Source organism: Colias croceus, chromosome 7, assembly GCF_905220415.1.
Source record: "Colias croceus chromosome 7, ilColCroc2.1".
Classification (NCBI taxonomy): domain Eukaryota; kingdom Metazoa; phylum Arthropoda; class Insecta; order Lepidoptera; family Pieridae; genus Colias; species Colias croceus.
The window spans coordinates 10,903,114-10,919,981 of NC_059543.1; the positions used below are offsets into that span (position 1 = coordinate 10,903,114).

The 16,868-nt window shown below is 32.0% G+C and overlaps 1 protein-coding gene and 1 long non-coding RNA gene across 2 annotated transcripts in view; one reads left to right on the plus strand and one right to left on the minus strand.

Annotated features, from left to right (window-relative positions):
* LOC123693104 (terminal nucleotidyltransferase 5C) overlaps positions 1-16,868 on the minus strand; it is a 186,320-nt gene that overhangs the window by 162,932 nt on the left and 6,520 nt on the right. The window lies entirely within an intron of this gene.
* Positions 1,436-2,486, plus strand: LOC123693105. The gene is made up of 2 exons (XR_006751651.1): positions 1,436-2,296; positions 2,383-2,486. It is a non-coding gene; the product is annotated as an uncharacterized LOC123693105 (long non-coding RNA).

Genomic DNA, 16,868 nt, shown 5'->3' on the forward strand with positions numbered 1-16,868 from the left:
ATAATATTGTACAATGTGCATTTTAAATACAAAACATTACCCGTAGGATACTTTACATTTGGCCATGTTTAAATAATGCGGTAGTTCAGACGCATAGTACAAATTTCGTAGCACACAAGTGTCCCCGACACAAACTGATAACTATTTCTTAATTATCTAATATAAATTTTGAAACTTAAATTTATAGAAATTACGCTTAAAAAACAATTTTAAAATAATTTTCTTTTTAAAAATTTGTTACGTGAAACACAGTAAATGTTTCCCGTAGCACAAGTCTTGCACGTGTCCACTGTCCATTCGTCACACGTCACGGTACGATTCGTAATTTTAATCAAGCCGTTTTAAAACACGTTAATCGTTGAAGGACGCAAGTTCAAATCGATCGAACGATAACATTGTGTCAAATACACGCATATACCAGCATGTTGTTTACAAATACTTTCTGACTATTCAGTTCTAGTGTAGGAAAAATAAATATGTATACGCCTATAAATAAAGTGTCATTGAATATTCAGACATGAGATATTTATTATTTATAAATTATATGTTTTATAGAAATGTAGTTTATCGTTAAAAATATAATGTCATACATATTTTTAAACCTGGAGCCATTCTCTAATGATCATTTAAACGAGAGAAACTAATGTCAGCTCATTTTTAGCATTTAGCGTCATTTTCCGAATAGATTCGCAATAACCGATGTATTGGGAAGAAGGGATTCGGGTTCGGTATGAGATTATAAGAAAGGGAAGATAGATCTCACCATAAAAACAAACACACTGAAACATCAAACGTGAACTTACAATTCAAATAAATTTCAAATAGCAAATGCTACAGGGCTTACCTTAAGCATTAAGGCCTAAAGGTGATCTCCACATTAGTGTTATAAACGAATACTCAAATACGTATGTATTAAACACATATTATAAAATAATGGTGTCCAGCGTCCACTACATCCTACTTATTAAATGTTACACAAAATATCAACTAGTGATATTTATTCACGCAGAGATAAATTATTGTATTTTATGTCAATTATATTTCGTACATGTTAACATTTTAACACGCTTGACAAGTTAATTCTAATTATCACGACGGTTTACTGTTTGATGTATTATAATACGCTAGCTGTGCCCCGCGGTTTCACCCGCATTGTTCCGCTCCGTCTTAGCGTGATGATATACCTATAGCCTTCCTCGATAAATGGGCTATCTAACACTGAAAGAATTTTTCAAATCGGACCAGTAGTTCCCGAGATTAGCGCGTTCAAACAAACAAATAGACAAAAAAAAAATACTTTTCAGTTTTATAATATTAGTATACATATGTGACCAGCAACTTGTGAAATATTATACCAAATATAATATTTCAGGAACATAGTAAAGACCTAGTAAAAAGTAAAGAATAGACCGCTAATTGTAAATAATACACTGAGAAAAATTTTCTTTAGCAAAGTACCAATTTAGCTCGGTTAAAAATTATTCTGCTGCATTCAATTAAGACATATTTAAAATATGCATTAAAGCTTTGCTAGTATTATACAAGCAAGTATTGCTAAATATTCTTGGCTATTATTAAAAAAGTACTTATTTATTTCAAAATTACCGACTCGGTCAATATTACCTTTACCGAATTAGGTTCAAAATAGACAAGCTTACGTTATTATTTAATGATAAGCAAGTTATTTAATTTTAGACTTAACCATAGTTGGCTACTATTTACACAGAGTTCGGTTAAAAATAAACAAGCTTACATAATGATTGAATGACAAGTAAATCATTTAAATTTAGACATAATATTATTTGGCTAAAATTAAATAACTTTCTATGATGCATATAACCGTGTTTCTTACTTAAAAACAAACAAGTAACTTATCTATTGGGAGATAAGCACAGCTCGGCAATTAACAATGGAGCGAATACTATTTTTGACCGAGTAACTTGATAAAAATGAAACAAGGAATTGGCTGCGTAGCCCGCAAAGTCAGCCATTTCTATCAAATCATAGTCGAGTGACGAACGTGTCTGTTGAAGCGCCGCCTCAGCACCTACAAGGCAGATTCAAATTTACATTAAAAACTTTTCATCATCATTTTGAATTTTAATCAAACTATTATAGAAGAGCAAGATGCAGAAGACAAACTATTAGGGCTCAAAAACAGCCATGGACAAGCGTAGAACTAAAGTGGCAAGACTCTACAGAGACGAAGCTAATTGCTGCAAAATAGTTAACTATAGCTCCAATACCTCAATACAATGAATATGCGGCTCTTAAAAAACCCAAAGGATATCTTCTGGTGAGTTCAATTTTTTGAATTTTTTGTCTGCTTTAGTTTAATTACTTTTGTATAATATTTACTTAGGTTTTTTTTATTTTTTACAGCTAGAAAAAGATTGTGAAAACCAAAGGACAATATATCACTGAAAGCTTCCCCACAATCAAGCCAAAAATATTTGAATTAGTAAGTTACTTCTGATCAAGCAAGATATTGTCATATACTTATTACTTTATTAAATACCTATTACTTTAGTAAATTACATTAGGAAGGATATAGTTCCCATATAATATGTAAAGAGCTTATTGTACTTTAATTTTTTTTTTTGGTGGAAAAAATGTTTAAGTTTTAGCATTTTTGATCATTTTCCCGACGACGAATGTGAATTATGTTTCAATGAGAATAAATTCAAATGTTTAAAATAACGGTTTTACTTGTTGGGTTGTAATAAAATTATTAGATCAAAAAGATTACTTATTCTCCTAACTTATTCTATAGTTTTTGCCTAAACTTTTGACTTATCAAATACATATAAGTAAAATTTTTAGATGTAGTAACTTGCTTACATTACCATAATGGTTGTTTGTTTTTATGTAAACAAACCTAAACCACTTTCATTATAGAACAAACTCCAACATCGCGAAATAAAATCAGCTGTTCCGTAGATTTTGGCAGAGTAGATAATTCCACTTTTGTATATGAAACAGCTGATATTTCTTTTACGATGTTGGATTTGGCTTTGGATTAGGTATAGACCTAATTAAAGTTGTTCAGGTTCGTAGTGTGAGTCATTCCTTAAAAGTTTACTCATGATTTATATTTAACCCTGTTATTGTGAAAATTAAAACACAAAATAGTTATTGTTTCTTGACATTGTGAATTGTGTACTATTTTTAAAAGTAGTAGTATCTAAGTGTAAGTAGTATGTTACTTGAAATGATTGTATCGTGTACTGAATAAAGCTAATTTCATTAATGTGCATAATTTTCTTTCAGTTTCTTATAAGTTTTTGGTGTGTCGGTAAAATGAGTGTTATTTTCCTACATGAACGTTTCATTGGCTTTTTTTGCCAAAATGCCAAAATTTTGCTCCCTGCACTAATAATGGTACAAATGACAACATATCGAACTAGGTAAATATTTTCAGTATGAGCTGACTTCACATTGCATACAGGGTGTAACAGAAAGGGGTTACACATCTAAGCAGGGCGTGATGTACCTACTGATGAAACTGAACAATTTTCCCAAAGAACATAATGTCAAAAGATGAAAATAATGGAGAGGTTTAATTTTTTTTTCATCTTTCGACCCATTTTCCTTGGGAAACGTTGTTCAGTTTCATCAGTGCATCACGCCCTGTTCGAATGTGTATATCCCCTTTCTGTTACACCTTGTATAGGTTTTACAAACATTCACAGGTCAGCTTATACTGAAAATATATAGCTTAATATGTGTCGTTTGAATTAGTACTTGCAACAAAGTATTTTAGCTATGGTTACCTAATAAACCCGCCTAAGAATACAAAGTAACTTGGCTAAATATACCAATCTTAATTGACTAGAAAGAACAGAGTATATTTAGTTATAGTTAACCAATGAACACGATTGACAGTACCCAGTAACTTGGCTACGTATTCAAATTTTCAATTGAGTAGAAGTAACAAAGTAGATTGGCTGTCCCTACCCAATAAATATGATTAACATTATCGTGTTACTTAGCTAGTTTTACGAAACAACTTTGCTAAAAACAACAGAGCACGTTGGGTATTGTTAACAGAGTAACGCGATTCACTATAGTAAGTAGGTAAGTTATATTTACTGAGTGAATAGGTTAAAAGCAACAAACCTTTAATACGTATTTTTTGACCAGCTTAGTGGGTTTATATTACCAACATACGTTAACAAAGTTGACTTGTTTAATTTTAGCAACAAACTTTGCAGGCTCCCTCCGAAGCAAGTTACTCGGTTGTAAATAGCAGCAACTTGTTTATTTATAGCCGTCACGTTTTTTCAGTGTAATCGTTTTATAAGGTCTTAGTTTCAATAGATGAAACCCAAATAGGTAACTTTCAAAATTGAATATAAAGAATAGACAATGATTTAACCAAAGGAATCATATTCTGTATTATCTATTTTCTAGGCAAGGTCTGCATTCCATTGACAATATGGAAGCCTTTCAAAATCATATTGGCACAGTACACATCCTTCTGTGATTGCTTCTGAATAAGGTACCTATATCAATTCCTTCAATACCAAACTAACAATTTCTAACTGATTCAAGACGTTTATCTCATTAACATCATAATGATAAGGTTTATAAAGTTTTCCTGTCCGTATCGCGATATATGCCATTGTTTTCGAATTGAAATACAGAATGCAGATTTCTCGAACCTATTTGAATAATGCAACGCAGTTGAGTCTCTAGTATATCCTCGAATTTCGACTACCCGATCCTTGTTATCACCGTTCATATCCTCTCTTTGATCTGGAGCAATAAGTGCATCAACACCACTATAAGAAACATCATAGTTGGAACTACTTGGACACATTAGTAGCCCGTCAATCATCCCACACGCAATCTCAGTGGTCAAACCTCGCTTGACCGATTGGTGATAAACGATTTCGTTTGATATGTGTATTTAAAGGCAGATACTTATCCTATATGAAATTGTAATATCAAAGAAGTAAGTTCTTAATGTATCATAATCATAATATATTTAAATATACTAAGAAACTCGTTTTACACGTTAGCAGGTGCATTATTTCCCAATTTCCCGATACATAACGGATCTTTCGTCCTTAAAAAGCATCGTTGATTAAAAGCTATTTGGGGTGCAGTTCCAGTTTTGTCACATGCAAATTCTAATGTACTACTATATTAATGTATACTTATCATCACACCTCAGCATTTTCTGATTCATTTAAAACAACCTATTGACCTTAGAATGACCTTGATAATCTATTATAAATTAAGTGCTTCAATGGAAGCTATTAATCAAATCATATTTCTATTGCATAATATTAACTATTATGTTCATAAAAATGCATTATAACTGCCGTTTACTTGTTAGTTGTTACCGTTGCGCGCGCGCATACTGATGCAAATACCGCAGTACAGCCTTGACATTTTTCGTTTCTAAGTATTATCTATTATTTAACAATAAACTATATACCATAGTCGATTTAATACGTTACATTACTTTTATGCTTATATCCTAGAATATGTATTAGTAAATAAATAAACTCGATGGAAAATAATTTAATTCAAAATGGACTGAAATATTCAACTAGACTTCATTTCATAAATGCATATTTTGATTTTCATAATGCATAGAAAATATTTCGGTTGGGAAGTAGCTTCTTAAAAGAGCCGAAATATATAACGAAACCTCAAGTAAAAATTGAACATAATATCTATAAAACTAATCCTCTGTACCAAGAAACAAATTTAAAACATACACCAAGAAAATTCCAGTATTGCAAAAACTATTTTGCAGGCGCAATATCATAAACGTATAAAAACTATGACCTTCTGTGACAACTTCCTGATCCTGTGGATATTTATTTTAATCGTAGGAAATAATCACTTCAGTCTACAAAGTTCAAGGTAAAGTATTGTTTGTTTAACGTGTCCATTATTTTGGCGTATCATTAATATTGCAAAAAGAGGAATAAAGTTTCATCTGAACAGAAATAACAAGGCCTAATACCTTATAGTCCGGGATCCATCGCTCATTAATTTTGCAAGTGATTACTATCAAGCTAATTTTTCGTGAGTAGCTTTATTTTGATGAGATGCCCAATAATTTCATGTACGAAACTCTCGATTGTGGTAGCTTACAGAGGTAACAAGGATAAAAATTTTTGATTTGACGGTTCTCAAATATTTATTACGCAATTTGTAGGACAATATGTCTGTTGAATTATATAAGTATTAAATAAGTGAAAATAAAAAAATCAGCTGGTTAGTAATCATTTATGATGACCTCGTTATCGATACACATTGGAAAGGGGGACTCTTTGATCAAACCATAGATTTTGTAGGACAAATATTTTTTTCGAATAATTTAGATAATTATCTTGAGATTGAACAAAAAAAAACATTCAGTTAGTAATTAATATTTGAGAACCATCAAATCAAAATATTTTATCCTTGTTTCCTCTGTTAGCTACCACAATCGAGAGTTTCGTACATGAAATTATTGGGCATCTCATCAAAATAAAGCTACTCACGAAAAATTAGCTTGATAGTAATCACTTGCAAAATTAATGAGCGATGGATCCCGGACTATTAATTCTATTTACCGTCAAATGAAATATATTACTTACTAAATAGCTACAATTAAACTTTGCATTCATTCCATAAACCTCTACCATAGAAAAGTTTAAAAATCTGATATCTTACGATCATGTAACACGCGTTAAAACTTAAAAGCTTATTTAACCAATTCTGACATTATCAAAATAAACTGCAACACCGACATACCAACTCCGTTCTACCGACCTACATCTCGTACAAAAAAAAGGTAACAGATCAATTACATTTAAAACACACCGATAAATCAAAGTACGCAAGGAAAGCAACTTCCATACAAAGACATGTGAGAAAAACTAAGACACACTTATTGACTTTATTAATATGTTTTTAGAGATCAATTCGCATTGCATTGATAACGTGAGCTGATGAAGGAATACGGCATTGGATTAGGAATCTTATGGGTGATAAATTTGAGTTGATTTTGTGTTAAACCGTTCAATCCGTGCATGGACTAGACGGAGCGGACAACCTTGGGACACTCACTTTTGTTGCTAAGGGCGGGTTCAGACGATTGCAAATATTTAGGTAATTCTGTTTTAGACTCGGCATAGAGCAGTCCTTCACGATTTAAGAGCACGAGCAGATGCATTAACATCTGGTTAATCGATTTCGCTTTTAAAGGCAAGTGGGCAATTAGCGTTATAACGTCATTTATATACCAGACCAAATTTTATTACTTTAAAGAGTTTTTTAGATAAAAAGCGGGACTTGAAATGCTCAAAGGAACAAACATGCAAAATTATATAGCTATAACTGGAACTTTTCCCTAATTCCTATCTATACTAATATTATAAAGCTGGAGTTTGTTTGTTTGATTGTTTGTTTTTTTGTTTGAACGCGCTAATCTCGGGAACTACTGGTCCGATTTGAAAAATTTTTTCGTTGTTAGATAGCCCATTTATCGAGGAAGGCTATAGGCTATATATCATCACGCTAAGACTAACAGGAGCTGAGCAATGCGAATGAAACCGCGGGACACAGCTAGTATTCTATAATATTATAATGATTTCAGGCAACCTTACTATCATCTCTAAGCTACGAGGTATCTATTGAAAACTATATAATTTTAATACGTGTTTTTATTATTTCGATATCATGATATAAACGGATCGGATTTTTGTTACAATAAATAAATACCATAACAGAAGCTACGATATATTATGAAATCATACTTCATTAATTTAACGAAAATGGTAAGCCCATATACAAGACCTGTTTCACAGAAATAGATATTAAAAGACTGATGGTAATATCTACTCATCAATGGCCATAGTGATTAGTGATGGTGGTGAGATGATGATAACATAACATGCAGTTTACTATGCATCTTAAACGAAACGTCCCAAATATAAGGAAACAGCTAGCCAATAATTTGCCCATAAATCAATTAATAATCTAACACATGCAGGCAAACCTTAACGAACCTATTAAAATTCGACACCAGCACTTATTTCTTGTGCAATAAAGTCGATAATTGAATGTCAGTATAAGCTATCTAGGACACAGATTGTTGACATTTCAAAAACTAATAATTTTATTTTTCTGCACTCGGCAACAGTTGTGCATGATAATAACTTTTATGTGTATTGAATTGATGAATGCTAATTATTTAAACGGGTATAACTCGCTGATAATCGAAAAATTCCATTCATATAGCGAGTTAATTCATAAACAAAAGACATATTTTAACGCTTTAGGTATATTGTATTTCCCGATATTAAATAACGCTTTAGGTATATTGTAATTTCCGATAAATAACGCTTTAGGTATATTGTATTTTCCAATAAACAATAAATTTATTTTAATTTAAATATTTCTAAGATTTGTAAGTTAACGTTTATATTCATTAAGTTGATGCTATTGAGGTTTAGAAGGATGTTAATTTTTTGGTTAGTTGTAATCTTTATAATACTTGACCTATATAACTATGCTAAAATACTTCTGCATAATATTTCTTCTATAGATCTGTTAAATAAATTAAGTAACAATTTTTCTAATCAAACACGGACTAAATAATATATTTATCGGAAAAGAAAACAAGAGAATTTTAGTGGATTTTCTAGTAGAAATCCTAAAAATCCATTTTTTCTGGAACGGCACGGTCGTCGTTAGGACTGGATGTGAAATTCTAATTGGTGAAGTGTTCAATTGTAAATTGTTCGCAAAACCGAACCAGCTATTACATGAACTATAATTTAATTATGTCAACGTAAACTAACCTTTTATGTAACAAAAAGTGTTGTAAGATATATAAAGGTACCTACATGCAAAATAGTAAACACAACAAATATTAATATGCGTTTCCTAAAGATTAGAGGATTTTTAGAGAAAAATACTTTCATGATTAGACACAAACAATCGCTGCAATTTTACAAATGATATTAAACATTCAAGTACCTTCTTTTTCTTTTACCTCTATACCTAATTCGTATAACATAAAATCATTTGTTTTGCATATAGATGGCTGGATACCATAAAGAAAATCCCTTAACATAACCGAACCCTGACATAAGCGGAACCAAACCATACTTTTAAAACCTTACTAACTTACCACAAAAACCTTTAGACAGGGTTTATCTTTAAGCGCGGGTTCTCTTTAATCTGGTTTTGTCGTATTTCACATAGACAACTATTGAAAGATCCCTGGTTTAAAGTTAGACTGTGTTCGAATTGTTTTGTGGTACATTAAAATTTACATACACTAATTTATCAATAATCAAACGAAACCCTAAAAGGATCTATAAACGTCACACTAATATAATATTTTTAGTCGTTAACAAGGGCTATAGTAAGTACAACTTATATTACGTAGTACGTTACGTTCGCTGCAAAGTCGTGGAAGATATTCTAAAACCGTCAACAAATCCGCGCAAATTGGATTTATTAACGGTAAAGAATTTAAAGATGCGTCAGAGGCTCTTACTCCAGCTATGAATACTAATTTTATACTCTACAATGTTTATTAAATCGATGTCGCTAATGTTAGACGTGGAGCAAATTTGGAGCCTTTTTGTCAATTAGGTCTATATACATAGAAGCAATCGTTACACGTTTTCATTTAATTTTTGTACTTTTATAAAATTATGAGAAATAGTCCATTAATGCTCTATTTTCATATGAAATATAGCAGCATAATTAACTTGTATTATTTCGTGAATTTGATGTATTTAACCGCTGCTATTATATTATGAATACAACATAATACTTGCTTGATCAACGAGTTTAATTTTCAATGTGGCGTTTATTAATTACATTAAAAACCACACCGTTTTTTGTGAACGCTTGATCGTGACTCCCATTAAATTTAATATGATTTTTTGCAAAATTCTCCTGTAAAACATGAGCATTTTTATGAGATTGAGTACGAGTAAATATACTCCGTCATATCAACAAGTTAAAATTCTTATTTAAACCCAACACATACTTTCAAAGATTAGTACATTATTCATGAGCACTTAAAATAGTTGAAATATAAGTTGTGTAAAAATAATGTCATTAATTGGCGTAATACTTTTACATATAGGGCCACTTATCGCAAATAAGCGTCAAGTTATAATTCAAGGCAACCCGAATACATGGTAAATAGTGCGAACACTGCATAATGTAGATAAACCAAAACCGTACGAAAAAAAAATCAATCGAATATCTATACATATAATAAAATCGTTGGAAATATACGTATATTCATGAAACCACTTCTGCTAATAAGTATTTTTTTTCTTATTCTCAGTGGCTATAAGAATTTAACATGTTAATTTCTTTATGGTGTATCTGTGAAATCACACCTATATGACAAAATGTTATTTGTCTTATTCAAGTGCAAAACTGTTTTCCTAGATGTTTTTTCAACATAGAATTTTTAACTAGATTTTTTTTCAGATGTAACCGCGAAGTAAGATTCGTATATAAAATCTTAGACCTAAGAAAGCCTGCAAACAGCAAAACCAAAGACATTCAATTTAAAGAACCAAGGTCGTACAGTAATTAAAAACTCTTTACAAATATAAAATTAGATTTACACATTGGGTAATTAAGTGCCGACGGTTACAAAATAGCCATAATGTTACCGTTCACTTCGAAACATAACTGATCTATTGAACTTTGAAAAGCTCTAGTGAATGTGGCCGCAACAAAAAGCTGTAGGTGTTGCGTCACTGGCCAGTGAAAGTGACTCTAACTCGGCCAACAGACTTAGGGCATTTCGATCGGGCATTTTTAGTAAACAAACAGTTTTCCGGAAACAAATTCTCAGCATCCCACTGGGAGAAAAATCGATTCATTTGGAATGCAGGAAGCTCCACAATGCTATGTTGTACAAAGACCTGATCGACTGCCAATTTGGTACGATATTGTGATAAAAAAACCACAAAATTTCCCGTTGGATGTGTCATCCGGTAGTGCTCCTATATTCCCAGATAAAACTCGAATGTCAATTGACATTTCATTGCCATCCCACTTACATATTCGTTACTCAGAAACACTACACATATCGGTAACACTTACGCACACACACTACCAATTGCCCTAAAACATGGCAAAATAGCCCAGATACAACCGCCCACATATGATAGACGAGGTGATCGGTAACACGTATCTCTATAATCATGATAAATATTAGCCTTTCCAGCACCTACGCAAAACTAAATGATTGAAAACGAGGAGCTTTGTACTTCGTGCGAATTTGAGGTTAGATTGTTTTATCAGTATGAACCTGCAAATTGGAAAACACCTTGTAAGGCTTCTTTGAGAAAATGTTGCGGGAAACGAAGCATTGAAGAAATTTGTATATCTTGTAAAACTAGGCAACTTTTTCATTCGTTGATTAGCTTATCCAACTTGTACTAGGTACCCTTTTTTTGGTACTTCAATAATCTTAACTTAAATCATCATTAAGCTCGACTATTTCTTCGTCCAATAAAACATAATTAACGAAGAAACAGACACTCTGATTTTGATAAGATTACAATAAATTTTCCTATAAGGATCCGCGTTTTATTAAGTATCCAATTATTGTTTCTTTTTTCCAAAGGTACTCAGAAAGGTCGGATTATTTATGGCAGAGTCAATAAATAAATCTGAGATGCAGCAAAACAAAACAAGAGTGAATATTTTGGAACCGGTTTAGTGGCAAGTGTGAAGTCCTCGTGAAGCGTAATTACATCATATCTGGCCAAAGTATTGACAAATTACTATAACAGGTTCCTATGACATCATCATAATAGATATAATGTATAAAACTTATATAATGGGATTCTTCATCCCATAATAATCAAGAGCTAATTCAAGAACGTAATTGCTTTAAAAACAACGGAGTCTAAACTTACACGATGAACAATCGTTAATGAACAATCACGTAAAAGGTATAAAAAATCTAACAAAATAAATCCACCTTCAGATTTACGCTCGCTGCAACGTCATTTGCTACCTTTGAAAGCGTATTTCTTAAAAAGATCAGTTAAAATCGGTAAAAAAAACCAACGAAACACCAAATAAAGAAAAAATAATCAACTAATAAAGACTAAACTAAATAAACCATTTAGCAATCAAAGCTTGCTAATAAAAATCGTAAAAGTACACGGCCTTAGAGACCTAAAAAGTTATCAAACCGCACCTAAATTGTCAAGTTTTTATTAGCAATATGTAGAGAAAAGGCGAACAGCCTTGGCATTCCAAGCGCTTTATCAATCCACTGCATTTAGGTCTCACGACTGGACCTAGAATAATGAACTGTTATCAACGTTGATAAAAACGTACATTTTATCGATCTACATAATCAGGTTTAACCAATGACACTAACCACTTACTGAACAAGGTCGAAACTCTTGAAGGCTTTATGAAAATGTCTATCGCAAAACAAAATGGTAACTTCATGATGAAGCAACAAGCACGTTACTATTGGTAGCGTTATAACTAAAGAACATAAAAATTCCGATGACCAAACGAATCGAATCGATTAACGAAATAAAAGCTTTGATTGCTATACAGATTAGTAACATTATTAAAAAGAAAAGACAATATGTTTTATGAAATATTTTAGATCTAAACACTATATCAACATGTTATCCAGAAATCGTATTCGTTCGTTCGTTCGTTCGTTCGTTTCAGCCGTGGGACGTCCACTGCTGGACAAAGGCCTATTATATGAAATCGTATTATACCTATTAAAATATATAATATGTAAATCAGAAAATGCTCAAATATAAAGGGTACAAGTACATTATACAATCAGGTCGATCCCAAACTAGGTTGATATAATATTGTACCTAGACCTACTACCCACGCACTTGCGATGTTTTTGACGCAGAAATATCGTACGCAAATATCGTCTCAGACCTAAAGGATAAGAGCAAACACTATGAACGTAAAATTGATTTACTCCAAGAAAGAAAGCTTTTAAACGTTTTCTAGATATTTTTTATGTATCCCTAAAACTTGTATTCAATTATTTCACTTATCATCGCTTTTATTGAACATCTTTGAAATACAGAGTAAACTATTTTGACAAACGGCCGAAGGAAAAAGCTCTATAGAAGATCTACCTTTAATTCAATTTTAATCCAGTAAGAAATAAGAATCCTAGTATCCATTGTCCTTTCCTATCTAATTATATCCCCGTAATTGCGTTGACAGAAATAGGTCAGATTCCACATAAGGCAGTGATGCGAAAACTTTCATTATTCCTCAAGTTGAGTCAGGTCATTTCAACGGAAAATATGTCCGTTACTATGCAAATGTATAACATATATGGAGCATTATTTATCGTTCTAGTTATCTTAATTGGTTGCGCGGATAAAACTCATTTTGTTTATGACTTTAAATATTCCATTGTCGGGACAAGCGATTATAAAGCTTTGTTTTTTATTGTTTGAAAAGTAATTGAAGCTTATAATACGAAAGGCTATTTTGAACATAGTGTGGGCAGTTGTATTAACATAAAATCAATACATATGTCAGAAGATTACGAGTGGCTCAAAATCGCCATCATTTTGTAAGCTTGAAATCTAATGCAATTTTTATATGCCAAATTGTAATGAAACAGTACAATCGCTCATCATTCTGACCGGTTACATAATGTTACAAAGTTAACAGGAAAAAATGTTAGATCTACTATACAGGTTCTTGTTGCGAAAATACTCGACTTAAATGATGTTCACTTTTAACAAAAGCGAGTTATGAAATATTCAACGTATGTTTTGGGCTCATCTCAATGTCCATACAAGGCTTTTACATTGCATAACAATTTCGATACACAATTAAGAGTTACCCAAAGGATTTCCGGTGAACGGTCGAATGTATCTCAGTGAATCTTCGTTACGTAATCTGCATTATTATGAGAATAGCGTACTACTTTGTTCATTTCTATACACTCAGTTCACAGTGAACGATTAAGACGCGACGATTTTTCCAATTGAAAACGCCTCAAAGAATCGTCCTTTCATGATGATCTTATAGAATAGTAACTCATAAATATTTGTCAATAAAAGTAACTCAGCAACACCCGTATTTCCAACAGAACCTTATTTTCACTTTTATGAACACGGAGTCTGGATATTTTGTCATATAAATAGACGTTGCCATGTAACTACATATTATTATACTTTATCGTAATATTTCAAATATAATTTAGCACGTGAGGAAGACGATGTATCGTTTAAAATTAAGTTCAGATAGACCGCACAACTACATCTAATTCCTCTGTAATTTAGCGTACACATATAGTTCAAGTAAATTATCATTACAAGGTATTATATCGCGCACGTCATGCTGCTTTGATGTTCTTGCATTTGTCACATTTGCTGACACATATGCTGTCCCATTTCCAACCGACTTGAAAACTAGGTGGTTATGTTTTTCTAGATGTTGTATTTAATTTGGAACTGCTGTTATTTGAAGATTATTGTTGGTAATATCTTTATCACCTCACTAACAGGAACACGGAATATATCAATCATGTTGCATTTAAATTATTACGAGGATATATAAACCAAAGTAGCATATGCATTCGATTAGGTTAGTTACAACAAGTTTAATTAACTTTTGTCCTACTGACAATTTGTTGTTTAGTAGTGCTAAATTTAAGAATTATGTAAAAAACGTCTTAGTTCAGAGAGCCTATTACAGCATTAAGGAATATATGGAAGATAAAAACCCATGGAGGGTTGTCGCGTGAGAACCGCAGGACAGTTCTTTGACATATTATGATAATATATACGTACGGTTACTTACATATTTTGTAAAATTAAATTGTAATACTGAAATGATTTAAAAGAGCAACTATGGAGTTTCTTGCCGATTCTTCTCCATAGATACTGCTTTCCGAATCGGTGGTAAATGATAAAAATATGTATTGACGTTTCAAAAGTGCTTCTCGAAGAAGTCTAATTGAATAAATAAATGTTTGAGTTTGTTTTGAGTTTGAGTTTGTGCACAATTTTCCCTGCCACAATATGCCAGTTTTATTTCTCAATTTGGATGAGCTCAAAACTGTCAATCATACTAAATTTATTACTTCGCATTTGCCAACCGCCAAGTTACCACTAACTACTGGTCTTACATTGCAATCACATCTCTTATAACCAGGCCAATATACCTACATCTTAAGTTATGTCATATCTGTAGTGAAGTATGAAGCAGAACTATTTCTAAATAATCAATAAACTATTGTGTATAATTAGCAGCGTAAATCGAAGTGTACGTCATTTAAAAGATGCTTGTACAAGTCGCGTCAAGTAAAAAGAACGCTGACGGATGGCTTCGCATTGGCGATTTATCGGTCTATTTGGTGTTATGAGGTGGTTATAAGAATAACAAATAGGTAATTGCGAAGCCACGATTCGCGAGCCTAGTTCAAAAATAAAATAATCGGCACATAGCTTTCGTGCAAAACTCGATCCATTTGCAAACACACCCCATCACTTTCATCCAGCGTTCTTTTTACGTGACGCGTACTATACCTACATTTATTTCTATAATTACACAATACCAACATAAGTGGAATTGCAAAAGGAGCAATGAGTATGGATTCATCCTTAGTTTTCTATTAGGCTTCCAAACACGTGCTCCTGATGACATTTTGATTAAAACGCCGCTGTTTTCCTGTATTGCTTACGATTTTCTCTCCAATGCGTAAAGGTTACGCCTCTGACATTTGCCTTTGTTCATTTCAATCATCCGAGCCCACAATCTCCTCAACTATCAATATGTTTGAGTAATTGTTTAGAAATAGTCTTCATGATTTGTACGCTTTATTAACTGGTCTTGTGTAAGTAATACGCGCATAACACTGTATCACAATTTCCAGTCTATGCAGATTGCGTGATTTGCAGACGTATTAGCATAGATTGCTCGTTTATAACCATTTCTGTATACTTCACGTGTATCAAAATATACTGCACTAGCGGCAATGTAATCCGAACTGTTGTACATTCCAAAACCAGATCCCATACATGGTAGTTCTTCTTTACATCATCGTACGTTTTTTTCTATATTTTTTCTTTCGTCCTGTTTTTAGATAGGTGTGTTTTAGTAATTGGTCTGTTGCTTTTGTAATATGAGTTTTAGAATATATTCATCAAAATAAATAAAATGTCTGAGTTTAATCGTCTACGTTAATATTCGCGATGTCGATTAGCCAAATGTGAAAAAGATTACATATACAGATACATAATATATAAAATTCGAGAATATTCCAATGACATTTATTGTATTTACATTTATCCCGTTTGCAGATTTGTGATTAACTAAAATTATAAGGAAATACATAATTTTGCAATTATTTCCTATTATAGGTACTCAACAAATTCAACCTTTATATATATAGAATTAATATTGCAAATAGTCCCAATAATATTAAAGGTACTTAATAAACATTAAATAGTGGTATATCGAAAGTCGCATACACGCAAATTTCGCCGCATATCTACATAAATCAAAATAGTTTCTGTTAGATCATGTGTGAATACACGTCCATGCGCGGTTATTGTTTGTCTTTCCTTCAAATACTTTATGATCGCTAAATTGTTTTAGCTAATCTTTTAAAAATATTCTTAGATAAGTAAATTGTTGAAAATTTTCTTGTAGGAATTAATTATTGAATATTCTGTGAAGATAAACTCAAATTTTTGCAAATGGTCAGTGCATAAATTTGGAATAATCCATTTCAAGTAAATTCAAGAATATTATGTTATATACGTTATGAGAAGGATAAAAGTATGTAGATTTAGTTAAACACTTTCAACCTTCGAACTATGTATTTCCATGCAATTTCAAAAGATTCC